The sequence below is a fragment of the Strix aluco genome, chromosome 4 (assembly GCF_031877795.1).
Source record: "Strix aluco isolate bStrAlu1 chromosome 4, bStrAlu1.hap1, whole genome shotgun sequence".
Classification (NCBI taxonomy): Eukaryota; Metazoa; Chordata; class Aves; order Strigiformes; family Strigidae; genus Strix; species Strix aluco.
In genome coordinates, this window is record NC_133934.1 from 94073727 (window position 1) to 94098205 (window position 24479).

Consider the following 24479-nt stretch of genomic DNA (forward strand, 5'->3'; position numbering starts at 1 on the left):
GGGCAGGCGATTTGGTTCGCGCCTTGCTCTGCCTGAGCTGCGAGCAGGCAGGAGATTCCCCAAAGCTTCCATGCTAGAGGGGAGGATATTGCTCACTTATGCATAGATGATATATTAATACATAATTATACATTAATACATAATAATATTAATGTAACCCGAGGTGCGGGGCTTCCTGTAAGGAGCTGGTAGCAACTGGGAAGGAGGGCACACCAGTGAGAAGACTCTTCTTCCCCTTTAGCCCCTTTCCTTTCTCCCTTCTCTGCTTCCAGATGAAGGCTTTTCAGGTTCTCGTGTTCATAGCTGTCTGAAATGGTGCTACTGAGAAGTCTTTCCCCTGGAGACTGATGAGTTAATTGAAGGTGATAGCTACAGAGCTGCTGTCAGCGGTTTCCTGCTTGGAGGGACTTGGGTGATGAGAGTAGACAGCATGAGAGTTAAGGCACACAAACAAGGGCATTCAATTGAGAAAGAGTTGATGTCGTTTGAGCCTACATTTCAACAAAGGAGAAAGAGGAATGTAATCTTGGTCTGGGGTGTGAGTGCTGGACGGCTTATCAGAAGACCGGGCTCTACACCTCTGAGGAGGAAAGTTTCTTCCTTTTCAAAAGATCCCCCTGGCTGCGATCTGTATCTCCAGTCCTATGCCTGTATCTGGCCAACACATCTAAAAACAGCCAGCAGGGCCCAGAGCAAGATGGGCAGTGTTGCTCACAGGCTGAGGGGAAATGATTGTCATGCCATGGGGGTTTTTTGCCTTTCAGTGTGCAGGGTGACACTGACTTGGTTGTCGGGAGAAAGAGCTGAACCTTTGGAATTAAAAAGAAGTCCCAGACCCCAAGTTGTGGTATGTGCGGTAAAGGCCATGCTCTTTCAATATTACCTCCTTCCAGGAGATTTTAAGTCCTCTTGGTCCTATCACAAGAGGGGGACAGAGAGCTACTCTGTTAACTTGGGTTACTTGTGCAGAGGAGGGGAGAAGCTAAGAGGGAGTTTTAAGGAATTAACACGTCTGCTTCAAAATAATCCAAGCCAATTTCTTCTGATGATCAACTGCTACCAGTTGAATTTGATGTGCTGGGTGTGACTCCAGCCTGCTGAACGGGAGGGCTCCATATAGTTAGGTGTCCTTCTCTGATGGTGCGGTCACTTGGTTGTTTCCCTTCCTGCCAATGGACAGCTGAAGCTGTTCCCTTCTGCAGTGGGTGCAAGCTCATAATTTTATTGTGACCCACCCCTCTGGTGTCTGTAGGTAGGAAGATCAGGTCTGTGAGTGATGGCTCTTCCCAGCTGCAGCCCGTCAGGCTAATGCCCCCTCAGAGGGATCAATGACTGGACCCCAGCCTGGACAGGCTGTGCAGTTATTGAGAAACAGTCTTGTTCCCTTCCCTGGGGTCTGAATGTGGCCAAAAGCCCTGCTGGGGTCTTGTGGCTTGTTTCCTTCAGAGGTGGGGAGATAACAGTATCCACCAAGCATAAGTCTGGGATGTTTGGTATAGTAAAACTGTCACCCCTTCTTACCTGTGAAATTAAATCATTGCAGTAATTAAAGTTAAATGTTCATTTCTGTACATGTTAGTTAACAGCTTACTGAGGTGAACTGAAGAGATACATGGCTCCCAAATAGTCCTGTAGGCTTTCTTCAGGCTCGGTCTTTCCTGGTTGACTCACATGTTTTAGGTTTTCCTTCACCTAAGGAATAGCTAGAGAATTTCTGACAGAGGAAATCTGCCTGATTTAAGTACTGAATCAGACAGTACTAAATCTGATTTAAGTAGTACCGAATTATTGTCGTCATTATTGTTTATAGCACTGAGGCCATCCAGTGAGGCAGACTTGAAACTTTCGTGCTCCAGCCCTCTCTGGGAGGGGAGACAGCATGTCTGAAGTGGTGGCATGGCCAGTAATCCAGTGAGCAAATGTCTGTGTGAGAAGTGGCTGTGTCTTGCTGGCTGTTTCCAACCCAGCCCCTCATGTCCCGGCCCAGTAAGGCCCTGGGGATGGCTGTGCCACAGTGCTGTCCTGTGTGGCTTTGCGCAGCTGGGACTAATTGAGACTTGGGAAGCAAACAGTCTAGAGATGTTGCTCAGGGATGAATTGAATCCAGCTCCCCTTCTCCTGGCCGCACAGGCTCAGCAGAGCCCATGGCAGGCGCTGCTGATTTTTAGTAACAGCCTCAACAGGCGCTGTAAGGATGACAAGCTTGCTGAGTTTTTGGGAGCTGGTTCGTCTGTTTCCTACCTGTGCTGAGAGGCAGATATGACAGCCTTTACTGTCTGGGATGGTGCTTGAGATACGTTCTCGTGAGCTGCTTTGAGATGGGTAAATAGGTGAGCTGCAGAGTGAATTTCATATTCAGAGGGTGAAGCTTGGCCTCTTGAACATGATACAGAGAAGAGACACTAGTCTCTCACCTCTTCCCACCTGTCCCTTCCTGAGAAGTTACTGCTTTACAATGTAGAGATGAAGTGACAGTTCCTGGGAGGAAAGCAGCTTTCCACACAAATAGTATTTTTCATGTCTAGCAGAAGAGACTCTAAGAGGTTTTAAAGAGCTCGCCACAGCATTGCTATTCATAAGCGATAAAAAATACAATGTGAAGAACAAATTCATCTACTTCTTGCTTGGTATAAGCCTCTGCACAGCCTTTTGTGCATGAGCAGGGGGTCTCTTCTGGGGTTAAAATACTTTCCCCTTTGCACTGTTGAACTCGTCTCAGTAGTTTCTTCTAATAGCCTTTTCTTTCCTTTCCCTCTCTCTTCTTTCCTGTCTGGAGTCAGGCCTCAAAGTAGCACTAGCCAAGGCATAACAAGATTGATCCTGCTGTTTCCCAGTGTTAGAAAGCAAAACTTGCAATGGTCTCATCTAGCTGTCGAGATGGGCAAGCTTGCCATGTAAAAAGTACGTATGTGGGTGTTTACTGACCAAGAGATTGTCACTTGTGCCCACGAGGACATTTCTCCCTCTTGATGACAGATGGCCAGCTGCAGTGTTGAAGTTTCCCAAGTCACCTGGGGGCTTTTGGTGAAGGAGCTGAATTTGGCCTTGAGGGACTGGGTGAGCCCCTTGGTGTTCAGCATGCCTGGCTTGTCTCTGCAGGTGAGGCGAAGGGTAGTGGTGAGAAGGACGACCTCCTGCCACTACCTCCTGAGTGTCCTAGGGAGGTCAGGAATGGCACTGGGGTGAAGCTGGTGCTGCTTTTTAGTGCTGGTAGGGGTCAGCCCTTGGGCCCTGCATGCAGAAGACTCTCCTGTTGGCCACTCTCATTTCATGAACTGGTTGCTTCAGGTGCACCTTGTTCAGGGTTTATTTTACAATCTGACCTGAAGCAGCTTGTCCAAACTGTAGAGCTGGGGGGGAAACTTTAAATGTTGAATTGCTTTCTGACCTGACAGCTGCGGTCTTGACAATATGAGTAGGAAGCAGTGTTTGTTTGCAGCATGTAGAAGACAACCATATACAACTTAAATGCTGTAAAGAATGATAGTAATGCTTTTCTTTTAAAAAAATTTAAAAAAAAAATGATGAAATAAATGTGCCTTGTCTTTATCCAGTGCTGCTCTGTCTCACTAGGTTGGTATTTCTGTGGCAGTGTGGCAGTAAATGATATCTCTGGCTGAGAGAACTGCACTGTTCAGATTCACAGTGCTGCTGGAACAGTGATAGCACAGACTTTGGGAGCACTTTTTCTGTCTTGAAGTACTTGCTAAGTACAGTTATTTGTGAACTTACAGAAATTCCCTGTTAGAAATGGTAGTCTCCCAGACCGCTCTTGCTGCTCTGTGCCATGCACTGCATGTAAAGATACAAATAAATACAAGTGTAATCCCATAACTTAAAAAGCCATGGGTCTTGCATCCTTCCTGAGTCTGCATCCAACAGGTCTTACTGCTCTTCTTATGATTTGACTTTTGCTGTGCTAATCACCTCTCTGTTTGAGGTGGGGTTGTTAATTACAGAACGCACCCGTTGAACAGAGCCCAGGTCCCTCATGGAAACACCTCACCTCCAAGCCTGCTGTTAGCATGCTCAGATCAGGTGGTATGAGTGTGACTAATACCTCCAACAAAAAGTCACAATCACAGCTTGCTTTTCCCTTGGCTTAAGTGTCCTCTTGTTCAGACAGGGTCTCTTTTGAGAAGGGTATCTAGATTTCCAGAAAGTTACAGCTGTGGTAGCTGCTGTGGACCCACATAGAGGTGTGATACCACACCTAATGTGTAGTTTGCTAAAATTTCTTTCAGTACCATCATAGATTCAGCCGTGAGGTAAATAAATGTGCATTATTGGTGAATGTACAGCATCGAGTCCCTTTGCTCCCACTGTGAGTGACACTGTGTAGTACTCGGTGGGCCACAGCAAGGGATGGTCCTTGTGTGGTCTTCACAGTGTGGGTGTGCTGTAGGAAAGGTGGCCCTGATGCACCTGAGGATCCTCTGTGCCTTATTTTGCACCAACCAGTATTGATACAGAAGCAGAATGATGAAATTCGTAAGGCTGCTTGCTCAGCTGCTCTTTTACAGTCAAACAGGCAGGCAATATAGGTCACCAGATATCTCTTATCTTTCATATCAAGCTTTTGTTGTTTAACATGGGTAGCTTATTGCCTGATACTTGCTCTTCAAAACATTGAACTCAAAAGTTGCTGTAGGGGGCTCTGGAAATATCTGGCTTTGTAGATCAGTTATTTGTCCTTGAGTGTGGGAGCTGCCTCATACTTTCTGTGATCAGGTTTTGTCAGGATGTGCGCTTGTGGTTTTTTTAACAAGAACATTATTATTCATTGTAACCTCTTGGTGCATGATGAATGAGGCATGTGCGCTTCACAGTGACTTACCCGCCTATTCAGCATCCTATTTAAGGGGGGAAACTAAGGACGAAGTGGGAATGGGTTAAAAAGGAGACTGCATGTTCTTTGGGAGAGGCTCTATGACAGATCTCAAGGATCCACTCATGCGAACACATACTCACCAAACTGTATTGAATTTCTCCTTCTAATCCTCTAGGGAAGGGTGAAACACCTCAAAAGCATCCAGCTACCAGCTCAGTGATGTAAAGTGTGTCTGTCTGGGGAATTTCTTGCTGACTGCTTCAGGCAACCGCTTTAAATTCTTGTGCATGTGATTTGGTAATGACGTTTTTGCTGTGCGTAAGTGCAAAGGCTGGAGAGGATAACATTGTTTTCCTCCCTGACCTCTTGCAGTGCTCGGTGGTATAGCTTGGGGTGTCTGGTATGCCACATAGGGCATCTTTAAGCAGAAGCTGTTTGGAAATTTCAGTTTTCTTGGCTGTCTGGTGAGAGGTTGTCCCCTTAAAAGGAAGCGGGTGCTTTTGTATGAGGTGGTGTTGTCTGGCTATGAAAATCAAGTGTAACTGGATGGTAGCTGTAAGAATGTGGGCCAGTAAACCTGTTCAGTAAAAGTGTTTGTGAACACTGGGATCACATTTTTGGAAGCCATGTGTATTACAGTGGAGACCCAGTGAATGGTACCTGCTCTTCCCAGCACTGAAGTGACCACCATGAATGGTAGTAATACACTCCCAAGCTGCTCCTGCTGTAGGCATCTTGCTCTTCTCAAGTGTGCTGTGTGAGAGCTGCAGTTCTACAGCCTAACATCTCATGCATTTTTAACTGGAAGGAGGAGCAGGGTTCAGTTGGCCTCCCCGACCAGGTTGTCAGCCTGTGTGCTTTTCTGTGCTGCCTCACTGGAATCCACTTAAGACTTTGGCCTGGAATTCTTAAGGTTGGCACAAGCAGCAGTTGCAGAGATGGTGAAAATTTGCATGGCTGGGCTGGGGAGGGACTGAGAGCATTTTCCAGCTGCCTTTGGATTATCACTGTTGTGCCTGACACTTAGGCTGTACTCCGGGGTGCACTTACGCTAGCAGAGGATGGCTGTGCTCTTTCTGACGATGAGGTGCAGAAAGCAGTCACTGTAGAAAAGAGGCTGGAGAGCTGTCTGGGGAGACATTGGGAAGCTGCTAAAATACAGCACATACAGTGGACTGGTCTCACTTTAATGTGTTGCATCTGCCCCAGGGGCTTGCTGGATGTATTGCTGTGATTTTTTTTTTTTTTTTTTTAGAGGTATTTTGTACCGTCTAAGCAATGATGTTTGAGGAGTATGGGGGACAGAGTGCAACAGAGTTTACTCGTCTTTTATGTAAGAACATAAAACTGATTTTTTGCCGTATGTGACTATTGGAAACATGACGGTTACCATAAGGAATGTGCTTCGCATGACTTCTACAAATCTTGTATAGCAACGCAAGACACTCTTATCCCCTCAAAGCCATAGGTGAACTGTGCATGTAGGGAAGAAAATATGTGTAGTATGCTTGGCAACTACTAGGTGGGAAATCACGACCTTAGCAAGAAAGGCAGTGTCATCTTTTCTTCAGAGGCATAAGACTTGTTCTAACTCTGGGATTTTGGGGCTGAAGCATGTTACACAGAACTTGGATCTGTTGGGGTGAGTTGGTGTAGAGTGGTGAGATGGGCTTGTCAGCAGTAGGACCTTCTGTCTGGTGCTAGTCATGCCAGAAAAGTCTGTTTTATTGAAGTCTGTGGAGCCCCCCACTGCTTTATTTTGACTGATGTACAGGTTCTCACTAGAATCACCCAGACCCCTGAAACAGAACTGGGGACTTCTTGGGCCAACCCAAAAGATGCTTAAGTGAGCAAAACCACTAGCATGAATATGATTAGTAAAAAAAGCTCACTTCTTGTTCTCCTCCTGCTGTTGCCTTCCCTGCTCTTGTTCCCCCACTGCATGAGAGCAGAACTTGGTCATAGGGTGTTTGTGGTGTGACCTGGCACCAGTTTAACCTCTTGGCTCCCTATTAGGCAGTAAAGCAGAACCATTTTTCCCCATGTTGTTTTCCTGTCATGTCTTTCCTGCTCAGCTGGCAATGCGTGTATCCTATTGGTAAGGCCTGGATCAGGCCTTTGCAAGCCAACTCTTGCACCAGTACTGCAGCTGGCTGACCTCTGGCCTTTACCTACAATTGTCCTCTCTTCTCCTTCTGCCAACTCTGTTGCTGCTTTGAAGCACTACAACATGAACAAGGCTCTGCAGAGACCTTCTTCACCCTCAGTGCACTGAAACAGCTGCCATTGACAGGGCTGGGGTATGCATGAATAAACAGAGGGGACTTTGGTCTCTCATCCAGATGAATCCCTGATTTGTCATTCTATCTGTGTAGACTGAAAGCCTCCTGGAAGTGTGTTCATCCCTGTGGTGTGGGAAATGACAGCAAAACTGGCCTTTCCATTGTATTAGAGCCAAGATGGAAAGTGCTGGCAGGTGAAAAGGCTGTGTCTTGGCTATTAACGCTCACTACAGTGGACACCGCTGATGTTAGTAGTCTCCATATATCACCTGTCTGTTGCTCAGATTGGAGTGGTTTTAAGTAGATCTCTGAATGACAGCAATCCAGGGCTTCTGGGCAATCTTACAGAAACACACCAGTGTGGGTAGTTGATAGGGAGGTGAGGCTGCAAGGCAGACTTCTTAAGCAGCAACTTGTTCCCCATCCTCTGAAATGGCTTACATGGTCAGTGGGAAGGCAGGGATAACTTGTGTATCGGTTGCTTCTTTGGCAGTCTGCTTGACTTTGCAGTGAGCGTGCATTACTGCTGTGTAGGGCCTGTCCTTCAGGAAAGCACAGGTGGGCTCTGCTCTTGCATCTTATGTGTGGCCCTCATTTTCAGAGGGACCCTTGTGAAATCTTGTATCTCTGAGCTGCACAGCACAGTGTGGATGGGCAGCCTGTTAGTTCTGCTCCATCCACGAGCAGAGTGCTGGATGGCCAGAGAAGTTTCATGAGGAATACTCATTCTTTCTTTTACAAGGCTGAGGACAACTCTCCTGTCCTACAGAGGTGCTGAACCAAGGCCAGTTGGCAGCGGAGGAAGGACTTCTGCTTTCCATGGCTTTTGGATCAGGCAGCACTTGCTACTCCTCGCTGCAACATATGATGCTAAGCACTCAAACTTCACTGCTGCTGTAAATGGAAGTTGTGCTGTTACATCTTTGCTCCAGGAGCTAGCCCGTAAAGGCCTCTGAGAGATGAGGGAGAGCGAGAGAACCATGTATGGTCTCTGCATCCCAGCAAGTGCTCTTTTCTTCATCATGGAAAGTGATGTGTACATCCCTGAGCCCTGTTTCCTAGCCAGATTCCTTGGCTCTGTAGCAGCTGAGTTTCTCTTGCTACCAAGTGTACTTACCTGTGAACCTCCTCAGTTTGTTTAAATCTTCAGTAGATTATGAGTTCTGCTACTTAAATGTATTATCCCCAAGAAAACTTTAAAATTTGGCTCTACAGGTGAAAAAGATGCAAGTTAATTTCTTAACTGCTCAACAAAGCCAAAGAAAGGGTACTTTGTTTAAAGCTGTTTAGACCACGTCTATGCCAGGGTTTATCACAACGGAAAATACTTAATTTCCTAAGGAAAACTTTGATTACAGCCAAAACAGTTCCAGCTTTTTTAAGCATATTTATGCTTCCGGGTGAGTTTCCTACATGTCTTATCTGGTTTGGGAGCTGTGGAGATCTCCCACCGATGAGAGCAGTAGCTCAGATGCAAGGGCGTGGTGGGAAGAGGAGCGTGGGGGTACGTTTGTTCAAGCCTCTGCCTTCCCTCTAGCTCCGCTCACAGTGTTGCTGTACAGGAGGAGGAGCATCTCCAGAGGAAGCGTCGGTCTTGGCCACACCTGGCTCCATGCACAAAGCGAGACCTTGCGCTTCATCAGTGCTTGCTCATCAAGCACCTTTTGGCAGCAGCGCTTGCAGCGGCTGCACCACGCAGAGGAGGCTGGGTGGGGGCAGCGGGGGAGTACATTCATGAACACGAACCAGTCTGTTTCAAAATGGCTAACGTGTGGAAACTTGCCGTTTCCCGAGGGTTTTGTTGAGCCGTTGGGGAACTCTGGCCAGGGATGAGACTATTTCCAGCTGTGGTGAGCCAAGTGTGAACTCACTCTGGGCAAGATGCCCAGCTCCACTGGTTTTCTCCTGCCAGAAATCCTCACCCGCCAGCCAGTGATACCAAACTCAGTTTCTGCCAGTCCTGAGCTGAAGTCCTCTGAAGGGAGAGGAGAATGAGGAGACTAAGCAGGGCAAGATACTGCTGAGGAGGGAGTGAGGGGAGGCACTGAAGAGCTTGTGCAGGGGGCATGATGGTGAGCTGTCACCACCGAGGGGTGGCTGTTGTGGGTGAGGGGTGTAGGGACATGCTATTCCTAGGGCAAGTGGAGAGGGAAAAGTGAGTGGTGGGGGTTGGCTTTCCTTGGTTAGGCAGAGCTACCCAACCCACAGGGAGGTACTGCTGGCAGTACCATCGGGATAGTCATCTGGGAATGAGCATTGTTCCCTTCAGTGTGGTTTCAACACACTGGGGATTTCTTCTGTAAAATAGGATATTCCTTTCCTCTTTTGTGGAAGGTGTCGGTCAAGGGGAGAGGCTGTGCATCTGGGACCTCTTGCCCTCCACAGAAAAGGCATGGCCACAAAACCCCTTTGTTTTCCAGAGCTGGCAGTCCTCCTTGTTGCAGTCTCTGTGCATTGGGATAGGACTTCTTCAGTCCAGCTGCTTTTCCACAGAGACTGCTCTGCAGTCAGATGCAGCAGAAGAACAAGGAGATACGTGACAGTCAGGTGTTCAGGGAGCCTCCCTGCATGTTCCTTGTGTGGATTTTTAGCAACTGGAGAGACTAAGGGATTAGCGCCTGATACTGTGGTCCTTCCAGTGCTGGCAACAATTACCAGTGAAAGGAAATTTCTATCTGCTCTTTCTGGTGCGTGCCTTTGGCTCCCCATACTGTGGGTGTTTGCATTCGGCTGTTTGGTTGAAGCTAGCAGGTATCTGTTGAAGAGTTTCTAAAATGCCTGCAGTCACAACTCCTTGCATGCTGAAACAAAGCATCACAAGCGTGATACTGTGTCAGTAACTTAGCGTGCATACACCTGTCTGCATCATGTCTTCTGGGTCCAGTCATCCAGAGGTGTTGGAGCTGACGGGGCCAGCGTATGAACAGGAGACCTTCTGTTCCTGCAAGCACACCACCTCCAACATTGATAATTTTCATGTGCCAGCGTATCATTTAGTGACACATTACACTGCTCCTTGCTGTTGCAGCCTGTTGCAAGTGGTGTGACCAGCCAGCTACTGACAGCCTCCTACAGAGTGGACTGCTGAAAGCTGTTTCCATCCTAGGAAAGGAGTATTTCCCTCCCCCTCCTGTAATGGCTTGTTTCTTTAAAGCTGTTAACTGGCTATAATCCAATCATTACTACTGTAATTAGTGAACTGCTTACAGTAACTAAAACACTTGAAGCGTAATAGCCTCTACGTTTGCAGAGCTTGGAACAGCTTTTTGCCTGCAGTCCTGTGAGAGGTAATTACTGTGGATGGCCCAGGGTGGGGTGCAGGGGAGGAGGGGGCAAGCCTGGTACAGGCCACGCTGCCTCTCCTGCCAAGCCCTGGCTGGCGCCACGCAGCCTTCCCACAGCTGTGAGAAGCTCAGGAGCCCCATGGAGGTGAGCCAGCATGCCCAGCTCATGGTGATCTCCTGCTGCCCCTTTGTCAGAAAGGAGCCTTCTCTTTGCAAGCAGTGTCAGAAGACACCGGTGTTGGGTGGAACTTGCAAGGCAGCTGGTGGCATTGAAGGTGTGATGTAATAGTACTTAACATCTGGTCTATTATATGGTAGAAAATCCTTAGGTTGCAGCAGACTTGATGTCTCTTCTTGCTGTCAGAGTACCCTCTTGTCCCTGTGCACAGTGTCTGTGCTCTCCCCCCACCCACCAAATTACTGACTTTGTAGGCAAGGCCAGGAGATTTCAGCTCCCGGCCCTGCAGATTCATTCTGCAGGACTTGGGATTTCCAAGCAGACACATACCTGTGCTGCATTCTTCAGCCACTTCTCCTTTTGGGAGCAATGAGCCGGCGTTGCTGAAGGCTCCTCCTGCCCTCCCCTTAATACCCTGACAGGAGGACAGTACCAGCACACTTGTCTCGAGCCTTTGTTCTGCTTCCTCATTTTTACATCCTGAGATGAAGCTTGTTGTAACTCAGGCTCTTCCTTCTTGGAGAGGAGGAGGACCGTGGTGAGGAACAAGTGTGGGGGCAGCTTTTAAAGTGGAGAGCCCTGCTGGATAGGAAGGGGTGAGGGTCAGTGCGTACTCACAACTGCAGCAAGCAGAGGGCCTGCAGTAGTAAAATACCTAGCTGCCCAGCAGCCTGCAGGCATGCTGTACTCAGCAGCTGAGTAGGGTATTCATTTGCAGTATTTGACCTGTGATGGGGTCAGAAAAACGAAAAGACTTTTTGGCCTAAGGATGAGGTTTAAAAAGAAACCAAAACCCCCCAAACTAAAACAACCAAACAACACCCACCCCCACCCCCACCCCCCCCCAAGCCCCAAACCCACTGCCATTACAGAGTTTTCATTTTGCTCTTGAGCAATTATTGTGCAGCTTTTCCAGGCTTCATTTCTGTGTGGTGCTGGGCAATAGAAGTGCTGTAAGATGTGCAGTCTGCATCATGGTCCCTGGCAGGTGAAATGAATGGAGAGGCAACCTCTGATGAGAATGAGTCTGCTCTGTGTGCTCTGGATTTAGCTGTGGAGGGGAGGGATGTTCTCAGCCCTCTGCATCTTGTGTGTGCTGTAAGCCTCTGCCACTGCTGTCTATATACTTAACCTTATTGGCCCAGAAATCTGCTGTTGTCACTGAGTTGCATGAAAGATTGAAAATGTACTTGTTGCCATGGAGGTCAGAGTGGTCAGTAAGGTGAGGAGCAAGTTCTGGAGTACCAGTGGCCAGAAATATGTGTGGTAGGCCCCGTGATGTGCCAAGACCTCTGCCTGCTCACCTGAGCAATCTGCCTGTTGCCTTGCACTCCACCTTTGCAACTGTCTGCATCTTCCTGCAGCAGTCTCTTGCCATGCTGGTAGCCTGCGGGGTATCTGGGGAAAGGGACAGTATTTGTACACTGCCCTGCACCACAAAGCTCCCATCTGTGAGCCTGGTTCCCTTCCCAAATGCTGCAAGACCACAAGCATTGAAGAGATGGTAACTGATTTTAAATTGACCTTTTTTTTTTGTTTTGTTTTTTTACTGTTAAGTGTTACCTTAAGACTGCTTGTGCTGATTACAGCACATAAAAGGTGAAGGTCGCTTTCCTGTCTGTGGTACTTGCTTACAATCCACTTGACTCAAATTATTTTTAATTCTGTGTTCTGCACTAGCACCATGCTTTTACTTGCTGTTGGCTGTAGGTGCTGGCACAGCTGCTGTTGGCACACCCTGCTTGAGTGCTTCCTAGTCTCTCTTCAGGATGAGGTCTAGTAACAGACCATTTCAGAGTGGTGCTTCTGTATTTCTGTCATCTTCAGTTTCAGATGTCTTGCTTTCAGTGTGTTGCTACAAAATTGCAAGTATAGATGTCCCTTTCTCCACACCCTTCCAACTCTGCTAGTGTAGCATAGCAGTATTTGGTATGTGGGTGTAACCAAAGAGAGTAAAATCACCAGCATGCTATTGTGTGTTAAATTTTGCTTTGAGTTTAAAGCCTCCAGTGGTGCTCCTTGACAGCTCTTTGTCTACCTATATTTTCCAATCCTAAATTCTCCCTCCTCTTCTTCCTTCCTTTCCTTGCCCCACCTTCATTAACAGGAGCTGGGAAGGGAAATCTGTGTTCCCATCTTGCTCTGCCGTTGTGTTCAGTGATCTCATATGCTTTGGATTGATATTGCTGTTCTGCTTAGGTGGATACCTGGCTTTCATGGTCTGATACATTAACAAAATGATGTGATGCTGGAAAGAGCTTTTGAAACTTTTTGGTAGTAAGTTTTTAATAATTATCTTCATCTCTTTCACGTAGACACTATCTTGGTGGTGTTGCTTTCCTTCAGAGTTTATTTGGCAGTCCCCCACTGGCAGTGGGCCCCAGCAGCCCCTGAGCAAGCCTTGTTCTGCTTCTGAGCAAGGCAACAGCAGGCAGGCTTGAGGTAGGGGTGCGTTTGCACTGGGCACAGTCAGGCTGTGGGAAGCGAAGATGTGGATGCGGTCTGCACAGCCCACCCAAAGGAACAGCTCTCCAGGTAAAGAGCAAAGCTCTTCATCAGTGCCAGGGCGCAGTACGCAGTAAGAGGTGTCCTTTGGATAAGCGTGCCTCTGGGTGTGTCCTGATGCTGTAGCATTGGCAAAGCTTGGGTTTCTGTTCCCTTCTGAACTTTCCTGCGTGGTGGATTAGTAAGTTACATTCTCCTATGACTTCTTCTCATGTGAACACTTAACAAGGTTTTGTCAGGGTGCTTATTTGTCATGAAGTTGCAGTGCAACAGAGCAACCAGCACCCTTCCAAGTCTTAGCAGAAGAGAATAGAAATGTGAGCTGGACATGCCTGTTTCTGTGAAACTAACTAAGGTTTGATTTACTCTGCATTTGCTACTTGCCTTGCCTTCCCAAGAAGATACGAGTGGGCAAAATATTTTACATGTGTATATTGGGGATAACGTACTCCAGAGCCCTTAATGTAGTTCATGTAGCACTTGCTTTTTGGCTAGTGAACTTCGGTACTTCTGCAGTCTTACAAAAGGAGTGAATAAATGTATTGTGTAATTGCACTCTGTAAAGTGTATTCTAGACAGTTTGCTTGAGGGTGACATAAGGTATATTCAAATTGGCAGCACCTGATGATTCCAAAGACCTGCCAAAATCTTATGTTTTGCACCTAATTTATTTAACTTTTGCATATGTGAGTGCTGAGTGTTCTCTCTTCATCCATTTACATGGGGCAAGACTCATTCCAGATGCAGTTTCACAATCTTCAATCCAGTCTGACTGTGTTTATCTGCCACTCGTTCTCAGATGGACGCACCCATGATCAGTACCTGCACATGCTGTGGAAAAGTGAGTTTTCAGCCACGTAACAGAGTTGATCCTGCTGAGCCTAAGGTTAAGAGGAGGAGGAGGTGACAGGGTTGGGGAAGTGAAGGGCAAGTGCAGAGTGGGACTGCCCACTTTAATGGCAACTTGTCAGTAAAGTGGTCGACACCAACCGTGAAACCAGTCAGTCCCTCAGCAGTATGGTATTTGGAGCTGCAGCAAATGCAAGGGGACCTGGCTCCGGCAGCCAAAGGAGCTTGAGGTTTGTGCTCTGTTTCAGACTTGGTTGGAAAGCAAAGCAGTGCTTTCTCACTTAAGCCCTGCCCAAATTCCTCGAATTGTTGCAGCTTGGACCAGGTGATGGTTCTAGTCTGCATGTGAAAAGAATAAACTGTCCGCCCTGCCAACTCTCCATAGGTAGGAATGCAGTTTAAAACCACCTCTAGCCAATGCAAGATATCTGAGATTATGGGGGAAGGGTTTTGGAGTGGGGGAATGGAAATCTGCTTGACACAAGTAATGTTGGAAGCATCGAGACTGTGCTTATGGCTTGGTAGAATAAGGGGGCTGCACTAGCTGTCTGAGAAATACGTGTCCCCAGCTGCTCCTTCCCTCCCTTGCAAGGCACAGCCTCTGCATTGCTTCGGCATAACTGCTTGTGCACATGAACTGTGAGCCAGATGAAAGAACTTAATCGATGTTAAATATAATTTACCAAAACAGTAAGAGGGAGAAGAGTTAAACCTAGATAGCTCCCCACAGTGAGGGAGCAGCAAGAGGATTGGAAGGAGCTGGAGAGAGTCTAAGTAAAAAAACCCCTCTTAACTGTTTTTGCTGTGGAAATAAATATCGATGGATCTGTGTTCTGAACATCGCACTGCCTGGTTCCCCAAGCACTGGCCCTGGACTGGGATTTGGCATCTGTCTCGCTTTCAAGTCCAACACAGTCTCCTGCCTTCTGGAAGCGAGTGCTGGTCAAAGAACCGCTGCGCAGCAGCTGCTGAGCTGGGAAAGAAGCTGCTTCTGTTGCCTGTGCAGGAACATTAGCCGCCTCCTCTTAGGCCCTGCAGAGATTGCCAGAGCTTCAGAGCAGATCACACGAACCCAGTTGCTGAAGCTTTAAGGAAACAAAGCTGCTCAGCAAGTGCAGTCTTTAGCCCTCCAAGTCTGAAAGCTCAAAACCTGAAGACTTTGCTATGCTGCTTTGCAGAATACCAGACTTCTTCCATGAACAGGTACCAGTAGTCTGATCCCCATCTTTAAAGAGCAGTAAGGCTGCTGTAGGGAGTTTGGGGAGCCAAAGGGCTGTGCTGTGGGTTGGCTCCTCGTGCCTGGGAGCTGGTGCTTCCCTGTTGGGATAATGCAACAGGGCTGGCTGCTGCTACACTGAGCTGTGTGGGAATCCCCTGTCAGTGGGGAGATGCTCTGCTGCAGCAGCAACACTGATGGGTGCCTAGCTCTTTATTCCCTAGCAAATGCATAATGCTCTGATCTGATCTGCTTTTGCTGCCTGGTCACTGTTCATATGGACCCGTATTGCTCTGCCAACTGTTGCTTCAAGTGTAGTTCAAAGTCTGCAGCATGAACATGTCAGGGCTCTGTGCTGAGTCTTCCTGGGTAGAGCTCAGCCTACAGCAGTCCTAAATACAGAGAAACCACACAGAGAGCTGGAGACAGGCTCTAAATTATCAGGGTTGGGTTCTTAAGCATCAGGAAGTCAGAAAAAAGAGTGCTAGAGCTAGTTGCCTGCTAAGCAAGGCAAGAGGCTTAGCTGTTTTGGCAGCTGAGAAGGGAAGAAATAAATTCTAATTCACTTAACAATACCTTACCTGCGTGCAGAAATGGGCTTGGCTGGCTCATGGCATGGGAGATAGTCTACTGTGGAAATGACTAACTTCCTCTGGCAGTTGCCAGTGTAGTGCATAGGATGTAGGAGGTAGGATGTGAGGAGGTCCTGAGCTGCTAGTAAGTGTAGCTTGGCTTGCTAAGTACCAAGTTGAACTTAATGCTGTGAAAACTCCACTTTCTGAGTTGGATTGCCTCATTTGTGCAGGAAGAAAATGTTTCCCCTACAAGCACAATGCTCTGTGGCCATCTGACTGCATAAGAGGAAGGAAGAGTCCTGCAAAGGTTAGATCCTACGTGCCTTGATGATAGGATATGTGATCCTGTGGGAGGGAAGAGGATCCCATGGGAGAGGGGGGTTGAAATTCATTACTTACCTGGCTTCCAGCCTGCTGGTTCAGGTCACTTTCTCTTCCCAAGCTGTGGTGGGTGCTGGTGTAGGGTTGCGTGGTCATTACTGCACAAGATGTGTGGCAGCAGTTGGAGTGGGAGCACAGCGTGCGATGCGCTGCACCGGATGCTTGTGCAGCAGCCGCAGTGCCCCTGGGCGATGGCCAGTACCTACTGTAGTGTGTTACAATCGCATGATTGCTTGGTGAGGAAAGGGTTGGGACAACTGTGCCCTTGCTCTTCAAGCCCACCCACTGGGTATTCAGCGTGCTGGGAGTGGGATTATTTCTTCTGGCCTACAGACAAGATCAGCTTGAGCCTCACACTGCAGGATTTTAATTACCCATACCCTTTTCCCTGTGAAGCAGCACGTAGACCGGTGGTGGTGTTTGACATGGCTGTGGCTGGTGCCCAGCCATATGCTTGGGTCAGAGCAGCGTAGATCACCAAATAAAGCGGACTTCCAGGGGAGTGGTTATGGTGGAAATCGCATTCATCCTTCTGCAACCTTCCATTGTGTGGATGTGGTTTTCCAAAGGAGACAGCAGTGAGCGCAAAGCTGAGGACAAAAGGCCAATCAGTCTGTGGAGACACTGTTTTGCTGTTCTCAGTGCAACATAGTGCTGTTGTGCAGCTGCCAGCAGGAAGAGGGTTAAGCATACATATCACATGGCATGGTTCTGTTTACTGCATACTTCTCATAATCGGGGCTGGCATCCAAATCCGGAAGAAGATTAGCACTTAACCAGAGACCCTGAAACAATGTGTTTCATGTTGGTATTCCTGTGAAGCTATGCAGTCTGCCATCAGCTCTCTTGCAAAGAGACCTGCTCGTCCCTGCAGCCCTCAGAGGGAGCTATGGGGAGAGAAAAAATGGAGCATTTTAGGAACAAAGACTGAATTGGACTGAACTGCATTTATCATTGGTGTAAGCTTGAAGCCAGAGGAGTTTTGCCAGGAATGAATTTATTCCACAATAACTTGATCTCTACCAAAGAAAGTTCTATTTGGACCCTGCTCTGAGATTAGTGCATGAAGCTATCCACGCTCAGCAGTGACCAGTCTGGGAAATGGGACTGTGCCCCTTGGTGTAAGAGTTTGGGTGGGTGTCACCCAGCAATTTGGCCAGTACTGAATACAAGTGGTTGTGGTGGTGAAGAACTAAAGTATAAAATTCAAATTAGTTATTGAGGTATGGTTTTGGACAAGAGGGAAGGTATAATTTTGCAGCATGGTCTATAGCTTACCCTTGCTTTCAGCACAGGCCTACCTATAGCAGACTTCCATGAGGCCCAAGGCAGGGTGTGATTTGCCTTCCTACTACTCCTCATTTAGAAGGCAGATCCATCTGTTTCTCTCTCCTGACAAACTCATCTCTGCCCATAAATATAACTCGGCACGGGGCTTTTCCCTTCTTCGGTCTAGTACTGGTTCACTTGCAAAGACCTGCCTTGTCCTCCTTAGAGCTTCAACACATGGCAGCAACCTGTATTGCTGCTGATTTCCAAAGCAGTTTCTGAAGGCTCATATCATCATCTCTTAGGAATTGCAGAAGTCTGTTTTCTCCCATGCTTCTAAAGGTCTTTTTCCATCACCCTTTTTCTCTCTTATCTGAAAAGTCTGATCATCATCCATGGATGAAGTTTATATGAATTAGACATGGAAGAGGAAAGATGGAGAGGTGTACTTTTTTTTTTGTCCTCTGTGATGAAACCAAAAGCTAATGGAAAAAACTTCTTTTGGCCATCCTGTTTGTTATTGTGGTCTACCTGCTTAGGAAGCTCTTGGGCTGAAGGGGAATAGGAGAGGTTTGCTGGTCTAAGCATGAGCTTGAAATAAACCTGTCCATGTGTCCGTTAGTAATGTCAGAAGGACCCCTTTTCAGCGGAGTTGACTTTTGTTTACTTTTTTTGTGCTTCAGCAGGAAAGGAGATGAGTTCCTGCTTCCCGTTCTGTTGAGTGCTGGTTATGACTGCTAACCTATGGTACAGTTTCTTTAGCCACAAATATTAAAAGTACAGCAGTTTGAGTCTATCTTGAATTAACTTTTCTGTATTGGTCTTAACACTGAACTGCATTATTGTAGGAGAAACAGAATGCTACTTGAACTTCCAAAAATAATCCCAAATTCCTCTGATTAGAAGACTCATGGTGGATGTCTTAAGGTGCTAGCAAGATTTCTGTTTTCAGTAGATATTGACAGACCTTGTATAGATATTGCTGGAGTGAGGTGTTTAGGTCTTCTGAAACAGGTGGCAATAAATGTTCCTTGGGTGTTTGTACCAGGGTGTCGTGGTTTAACCCCAGCCAGCAACTAAGTACCACACAACCACTTGCTCACTCCTTCCTCCCCAGTGGGATGGGAGGGGAATCAGGGGGGGAAAAAAAAAAAAAAGGAAAACTTGTGGGTTGAGATAAGAACTGTTTAATAACTAAAACAAAATAATAATAAGTAATGAAAATCAACATAGGAAAAAGAAATAACACCCAAGAAAGACAAGTGATGCCCAATGCAATTGCTCACCACCTGCTGACTAATGCCCAGCCAGTCCCTGAGCAGCCATTGGCCCCTCTCGGCCAACTGCCTCCCATTTATATACTGGCAGTGATGTTCTATGGTATGGAATGTCCCTTTGGCTGGTTCAGGTCAGCTCTCCTGGCCATGCTCCCTCCCAGCTTCTTGTGCACCTGCTCATTGGCAGAGCATGGGAAACTGAAAAATCCTTAATTTAGGATGCTACTTAGCAACAACTAAAGCATCAGTATGTTATCAACCTTATTCTCACACTGAATCCAAAACATAGCACTGTACCAGCTACTAGGAAGAAAATTAACTCTATCCCAGGTGAAACGGGGACATGGGTAATTTGACTTCCACGTGGTAACTAACACTATCTGTCATCTGCATGCACCTTGCCTCACTCAGATGATTCCTTAGCTGAGAAAACAGATGACAAAGTCATGGCAATGATGACTTGTAGATTGCACACAAGCTGCATGTCCTGCTGTTTGGGTTATCTATTTCTTGAGTGGTTTTTTTTGTTTGTGGATTTATTTTTTTTTCCCCCTAATGTAATATGATGCAGGATCCAGGATCTGCTAGTTTTATTATTCCTACTGTACCCGTGCATGCATATGTTTCACTAGAAATGATTTAGGCGTTCCCTAGGTAAAGAATAAAATATCCTGAGTGTCATAGATCTGAAAGAAAACCCTGGTAGCTCACAAAATGAGCAAGACTCAACAGTCATGTATTTTACTGTGTAACCATTAGGAACAATTGCCATGTATCAGTTGTGATAGTAAGCTGAATCGCAAATGTTTTGCTTAGCAACTGTTGCAAAGGAAAATTGTCAGGCAATAGCAAAATTAGGAATGGTGAGTATGGAAGGCACACTTTTTAAGAGATGAGCTGTACTCTGACGTATTATCTGTGACTAAATGATTTGGCATTTTCTTACACAAACATGTAAGAAGCATTTATGAATATGCATAAAAGCAAGTTCAGTCTAATCCCCTAGCTCCATGAAAGCTCTTGCTGGCTTTCTGTGTGTAGTAGATATCTCTAGGCAACTTCCCAACATGAGGCAGCAGAGTTGAAGAGCTTTCCACCGTAGAAGTTACTACCACGTATCCTTGGTTAACACTGATGAATTTGAGTGGACATCCAGCCATGGTAACTGAAGAATGGTGGCTGGCTTAGTCATTCTGCATCATGAAACCATTCCCTTTCCCCTAAAATAGATGATGTACTTGAGAGGATTGTGACCAATACCGTGTTTGAGATTTCCCTCCTATGGAACTGAACCAAGGTTGATGGTGGTGTAAACACAAGTGTCAATGAGGTACTGGTGTATCCAGTACGTAGCAGGACAGGACAAAATGACAAGCGACGCACCATATGCTGTCTGCAGAAGTGTTTGCTCAAGCAGTGTTGCTACAGTGACAAAAGCTTTAATTTTGTCATGCATAAGTATGCATATGTCATAGAGAACACTGCATTTAAAAGACTCCATGAAAGAGGCTAATCCAGTGGTCTTGAGGCCTAAAGTCTGAAATAAGAAATTGGTACCAAGCTAAACAACTGCTTTAAGCACTTATATTAGGCAATTTCCCCTTCCACGTGTCTCCTGCCCTTGCTTCTGTATCTTAACAAGGGACTGTCTTAGGAGAGGCATATGAGTAACAGTTGGGCATTATAATACAAATACTGTCAGGGTAAGAGCACTTTCATTAGGTGTTACTTATGGGAGAAATTATTAAAGGCAAATGAAACCTACCTTGAACTGGCACACAAGATGTGCCTCTGTGCAGGACCCTTTCTACTGGGTTATCTGTGAGAGGATGCTTGACAGATGTCTTAGTCTCCTTTTTAGTTGATTATTAAATTCTATGCAAAAATAGATTTAAAAGTTATGTAAGGAAGAGTCAGGGTACAGCTTAGTAGCAGTCTGCCCAGGCTACTTGCCTGGTCTTGGAGTAAAGGTTTTATTTTTCCTGGTATCCCAGCACTGCAGTGAGGTTTTATAGTGCTTTCATTGCCCTTCCAGGCCAGGGCTCAGCTGGAACCAGAGCACTATCTCCTAAGTATCTGCCCTTTCTTCCTTGCCTGTCCCAAATGTGTATAGCACGTGACAGGGGGGAATCAGTGTTTTGCTAGGGTGACAGCATAGCTCAAGTAGAAGTTCTCCAAGATGAGAGCTTCCACGTTTGAACCAGAAGGACCTGGCAGGAAAATATTTTTGGCAAGGCGTTATCTTTCTCTGAAATTTTCTTCCCACCTGAGTCTGAGATATTTCTGCGAGTCCTGTCCCTTGCAGTGGAGAGACACCGGAGAGGATGTCCCTCACTGTGTTGGGTTGTGGCAGCTCTGGTATGAACATTGGTGCCATTTGCTGTGCTTTGGTCTTGCAGTTCTGTCATTCTGGCTGTCCCGTATGGGGTTTTGTGTCCTTCTTTAGCAGGAATCCTGTTTGTTGCAAGCTATGGTAGCTCCCAAATAAAGGTCAAGTCCCTGCTGCCTCATCCTCCCCTCAAGTGAAATGTCTTGTGTAAATCATTTGTCTTTCCCTGGGCAGAGACCTCATTTTATCCTTCACATTAGGAGTGGGAGCCTCTCCAACTTCATTGCCCTGCTGAACCTGTGGGGTTTCAGACAAGGTAGCAAGGGGTGCATGTTGCTCTGTTACAGACATAGTGTTGTACTCAATCCCTCCTCCATCTCCTTCATCTCAGTGCTGATGAGCACAGTGTGAAACAGGCCCTGGGGATCCTCCTCGGCTGCTGGAGGAGGCAGGTGCTGCTGGAAGGTACTGGGGAAGCCTTTGCTGTTGTGACTCGCTCTTCTTTGCAATTAATTTAAAAAACTGTGTTTTTAAAAAAAAAAAAAATGCTTCTTGGATGCACTTGCTTTACCAAAGGCTATGCAGTTGGTGGAAAGCAAATGTGTGTCACAAGACATGGATGGGAGGGTGTACGCAGACACCCGTCCCTGGTGCTGCTTGGCTGCCAGGCCCTTTGCAGTGTGTGTGTGTGACCTGCTGTCTCCCTCCCCCGCATACCAGTAGTGCTGTGTGGCTTGTGCCTCTTCAACAGCAGTCTCCTCTCTTTCTTCCAGCTCTGGACTGTGCACTCGGCAGAGCAGCCCCTCAGCCCAGCACAGGGTGCACCTCTCCCCATGCACGGCGTGGTGCCCTGTCCCTAAATGAGAGTGCCCCCCCTGCGCTGGTGGCTCTGCTGTGTCCCACATCTGTCGGCAGGGTGACTCCTTTCTGCCAGCCTCTGTCCCACCACTCTGGCGGGGCAGTACTGGGTGCTGGTCTGTCCAGAAGATGAGGGGATTGCCACCCAGCTGCCTTCCCCGTCAGCGAGAGCGCACTCTCCCCTGCAAGCAAGCCAGCCATGCCTGCACCCTATGAATTTATGGGCTTCCTCAGTGTAGCTTTGTCTCTGTTTACCAAGCAGGGAATTTGGCAGGTGTCTCAGCTAATACAAGAAATCAGCTGACTTGTGTCAGGAAGCAGGGGTAAGGGTTGAGAGACCAGCTCTGGTAACTAAGACTGCTGAGCAGGCATCCATCTGTACGTGCTTCAGGGGTGTGCTGAGTGGGTGCAGCTGAAAGAGCCTGCTCAAATGGAGACAGTGGCTGGGAGTACAGATGTGGAAAGCACAACTTTGTGGTGCCTGCGCACCGTACCACACTGAGCGTCCCCAAAGTGATTTTTTCTAGGATCAAAAAAAATCCCATGTAGGCCTAAACAGAGGTATCGGTAAAGGACTTAAAAGGTTGTGGGGTGATAGAAATCCAGGATCGTGCTCTGTTCCAGTGGGAAATCCTTTCCTCTTGCTGGTCATGGGGAGCATCTCCATGAATTCAGCTTCAGTCTGCTGCTAGCACATTGCTCAGGTCCCTAGGCTTTTCCAAAATTGCCATAGAAAGCTTAAAACTGTCTGGAATTTTATCATGCTCCTGGGTTGAATAAATCCCATGTCAGTTACTAAAGAAATTGAGATATGTTGTTTTGTTTTGGTTTGGTTTTTGAAAAGCCATTCAGGATTTACATGGGATTAGAGGGTTCTCTTGTCACTGGGGAAAAAACCCCATTCTGCTGTGCCAGGGCCCCAGGGTGACAGACTTCTGTGGTAGCTTGGGACCACTGCTGTAGAGCACCTCTGCATTTAGTTAGTTTGTGCAGCACAGTGTTTCGTGCTTCACAGAAAACAAGATGAGCCTGTGTCCTGGAGAGTTTCTAGGTAAAATTAGTGGTTCCAGCTACCAGTGTGCAAGCATAAAGCAACGAGCATCCTTGTACTTTGTTCTTGCTGACAGGCTAGACCACGGATCATTTCCTGTGGTCAGGAGCCGCATCTGAGAGTTTTGAGAGCAATGCATGCAAGTTGGGGACCTTGTAGCTAAAATAATATATGTTTCAGATGAGATAAGAGCTTACTAGAAAAAAAAAAAAAGCTAAGGAACGATATGGGTTACAGATATGATGCGTGCATATTCACTTCAGGCAAATAGTGTGTTGTGATGGTTCACAGTGGTTTTAATGCCCTGTTTTATAGGGGGTGCTGAAGCACTGCTTTTTGAAGCAGCCCAGTTCTGTTACCCACCCAGAATGACTGTCTTTTTGTAAGACTGTTTCAAAACTTGGAGTACATATTGAACAGTTTCACTTCTGCATATGAGAGAAGGGCACCTCCCCATGCTACCCTGAGAGCTGCTGTTATCGGTGGCATTTCTCACTGGTAGTTAATATGCAACCACAATGTCCACAGAAAATCTAGATTCAACAATTATTTCTGTACCTTGACAATGTCTTTTTCAAGAGTGGCAAGGGAGGGGCAGGAACAGGGTGATTTACTTTGTGTTGCCTTAAAAAAGCTAAACAAATCAACTGTAAGCCACATAGTATTGATCTGACCTTCACTTAAGTCAAACTACATAAAATCTGCTGTGAATGTATGGAACAATTGCTGTGTAATTATATTCTGCTCTTTCCTACTGAACTGTAAAGCAGAAGTAAATTAACATCTCACATGATTTAAGGAGTTTGCTTACAAAAATGTTTTGTTCCTGCTCTCTTGTTGTGCAGGTTGAGGACCCCACTGTGCTCTGTGTGCAGGCACAGCACGGAGCGGTGTGCTGTTACTGTAATGTCCCTAATTGTTGTTCATCCCTTTCCTTCCTCACCTTTACTTGTGGTCTTGCTTCTAGGGTATTGCTGTACATTAAGTGGATGAGTTGGTGAGTTGTTTGTCCCAGTTTATTCTGAATTAATTAATGATCCAGTATGAAACAAAGAAATTGACTCAACAGTAAAGTTTTTTTTACTGTTAAGCAGGTATTTTTTATTAGCAGCACTGAGGTTGCCCTGGGGATTCTCCACCATAAGGGCTCCCCGGAGTTAGTAAGGGACATCAGTTTACATACACACAAATCATACATATTCATTAGATTTCCTGGGAAGGGATGTCTTATGATAATGAGTTCTTGGAATCCATTTACATAAGTTGACACCCCTTTGAGCATGTGTCCTAAGTTCTGTTGGGGATCTTCCGTGAGGGAGTAGTAAGGGAAGAAGTAAGTAGTCTTCCTCACGGTGTTCGCTAGTTGACCTTCTTTCCAGAGCATGCGCTGTGAAGTAAAGTCCAGGTGTCTTCTTCCTCAATCAGCACAAATCATCCTCCTCATTACAGGGTCTCTGTATTCGTTTGAGTCCCTCCTATATTAGTTTGCACATTCCAGGAACTGTCCAAGTGTTCATTGAAGGTCTTGAGTCTCAGTTATTAGTGATTTACGTAGGAAGCCTAATGAGCATCTTAATCTTACCTAAACAGACAA

The 24479-nt window shown here is 46.7% G+C and overlaps 1 protein-coding gene across 7 annotated transcripts in view; it reads left to right on the forward strand.

Moving 5' to 3' along the window:
* Positions 1-24479, forward strand: part of ACTN1 (actinin alpha 1) — a 92762-nt gene that overhangs the window by 994 nt on the left and 67289 nt on the right. The gene's annotated exons all lie outside the window — the stretch shown is intronic.